This window comes from Enhydra lutris, unplaced genomic scaffold (assembly GCF_002288905.1).
Source record: "Enhydra lutris kenyoni isolate GAN:26980312 unplaced genomic scaffold, ASM228890v2 scaffoldscaffold15, whole genome shotgun sequence".
NCBI lineage: Eukaryota > Metazoa > Chordata > Mammalia > Carnivora > Mustelidae > Enhydra > Enhydra lutris.
The window spans coordinates 21,230,189-21,232,984 of record NW_019154099.1 but is presented as its reverse complement, the minus strand read 5'-3'; the positions used below and the strand labels follow the sequence as shown (position 1 = coordinate 21,232,984).

The window sequence follows — 2,796 nt, the reverse complement described above, 5'->3', positions numbered from 1 at the left end:
TTCAATCAACTGTGTCATTATAATACATGTGGCCTGCACTCAAATAAAAGTTTGAGAACATCTGCTCTACCTGTGCACACAACAGCGGGCAGAACTCAAATGAAAAATTGAATTCATAGCATGCAGTGTCATAGTATTAAACTAATTTTAGTAACTAATTTTAAAAAAATACTCATTTAAAAAATTACCAAATAAAATTGTGCATAAAATTATACTTAAATGATCATTGGTATCAGCTTTATATAATGTGTGTTCTCTTTAGCTGTCATGTACAAAGAAGTTTCTTTGCTTTAAAATGTGAAAAAAAATTCATTCTGAATTGCTTAAATAACTTCTGAACAAACACATCAAAGTAATTATGACATTCTAAATGCTGTTGAGGAAATCCCTGCTACTACATGAAACTTGAAGGATATCATACTAAGTGAAATAAGCCAGTCACGAAAAAGACAAATACTGCACGACTTCTCTTACATGAGATACCTAAAAGCAGTCAAATGCTTAAAACTGAGTAGAATCGTGGTTTCCAGAGGTGAGGGAGAGGAAGAAAGAGGAGCTGTTCAAGGGGTTTAGAGCTTGCTTTGCAAGCTGAAAAAGGTAGAGATCTGTTGCACAACCAGTGCATATAGCTATGCCATCATACTCCACACTGAAAAGTGGTTAGGATGATAAATTTCGTATGATGTATTTTATTTTTTACTACAACAAAATAAGAAACAATTAGAAAATAAAGCATATAAAAAGGGGGTCTCAGGAAGTGGTGGTTCGCGGGCACCCCTCCTTCTTCCTCCCAGTGCATGCCCAGGTGGGTGGGAGGTCCCAGCCTAGCGTCCCGGTGGATCTCAAGGCAAGATGCCCAGGCGAAGCTTGGAAAGCCAGTCTGCTCCAGCCAGCCAGACAACTGCAAGATCCTGTCACAAATGTGAAGCATGGTGGAGAGCGGTGCCAAATCTTCGCTGCTTCTGTGCGGAAGACTGCCGGGCTGCGAGACGAAGCAGACCTCCTGGTGAATGAAATCAGCGTGTGTGCCTCTACAGCATCCCCAAATTTAAAGCAGGGCCCCGAGAAGTGTGATGAGTTTGCCAAACTGCAAGATTATGGACAAGCTGAGATTGAAAGATCTGAAGAGGAAGGGGTTGACCCTTTGAAAGCTTATGGAGCTGTTGTAAAAACGAAAGGAGATGACCTCAAAGCGACATTAACAGTAAGGAACCGAGAAACTAAACAGCTCGGGAAGAAAACGTCAGCGAAACCCTGATGTTCGACATACTATTTTGCATGCGGAAACCGAATTGCAGAAAGTTGCAGTGGATGCTCCCTGAACAACTCGTCTTCTGGAGGAAAATACTGACAATTTTGAAAAGCGGAAAATAAAGGATATAAAGACTGTATTTTCAGAATTTATCATTACCGAAATGCTATTTTTTGACAAAGCATTGAAGGTCTACACTGTTGCATATCAAAACATACAAAAGATTGATGAAGAGGATTTAGAGGTTTTCCAAAATTCTCTCTATCCACCAAATTCTTCATCTGGTTTGCAAATGGTAAAAGTAAATTCGAAGTGGCCCTTTCAAAGATCACTGTCAGCTAAGTGTGTATCTGGAACAGGTCAGTTATCCACCCCTCCACTAAGAAAGGATCAACAAGCAGAAGATGATGAAGGGGGCAAAGATTCAGACGTTATAGAAGAAGAAAATTAATTTTCTTCCATAAACTTCCTATTTTAATTTTCATCTTAAATGACTTAGCATGCAGAATTACTAAATTGCAAAACTTTAGACTGGCTTCATACATGTTAAACCTCAAAATGAAATCCTACTGGAGATAGAAATTAAAGGATATTTATGCTGACCAGAAAAGAAGATTAAAAAAAAAAATATTCCACACTAACTACTTCTTTTTTTTTAATTTTTTTTAAGATTTTATTTATTTATTTGAGAGAGAGAGATCACAAGTAGGCAGAGAGGCAGGCAGAGAGAGAGAGGAAGAAGCAGGCTCCCCGCAGAGCAGAGAGCCCGATGTGGGGCTCAATCCCAGGACCCTGGGACCATGACCTGAGCTGAAGCAGAGGCTTTAACCCACTGAGCCATCCAGGCACCCTACTTCTTCTTCTTCTTTTTTTTTTTTTTTTTAAATAGGTTTTTCTTTACTTATTTTTAGAGAGAGAGAGAGAGAGAGCACGCGTGAGCTGTAGGCAGAGAGAGGAGTTGGGTGCAGGACTCCATCCCAGGACCCTGATATCGTGCCCTGAGCTGAAGGCAGATGCTTAACCGACTGAGCCTCCCAGACATCCCACCACACCAATCATTTCAAACCCAATCTAGCAGTATGTGGGTTTTGTATAGGTTCCATTTTTTTTTTAAAGATTATGTGCTTCAAAAGTATTTCACATCAACACACTATACCTAGTTGAAGTTGCAATAAAAGTAGATGACAGAAAACGTGGGATCTAATGATTCCATTTGCTTCTTTTGTGCTCATCATCAAAAAAGGGTCTTTAGTCATTCTGATTAAATACAAATCCTGTTCAGAAAACCCTTAATCAAAAAGACAAGTTTTTTTCTTTTACCTTTGTTTTTTTCACTTTTACTACAACTTGAAGTTTCATTATTTGATATATAATTTACTTTTCAATAAGACTATAATTACTTTTGATTAAAGGTAAAAGGGACACTTGGATATCAGTGTCTTAAAAGCACTATAAAGCATAAATTTTAGCTTCAAAAAGAAAAGCACATTCAGCCTGATTTGGGTTTTAAGATGAAAATACTGTCCTACTAAAGCAGTACTACA

General features: G+C 38.3%; 1 pseudogene; it reads left to right on the top strand.

Annotated features, from left to right (window-relative positions):
* Window positions 1-837: 837 nt before the first annotated feature.
* LOC111147171 lies at window positions 838-1,703 on the top strand (annotated as a pseudogene).
* The last annotated feature ends 1,093 nt before the right edge of the window (window positions 1,704-2,796 follow it).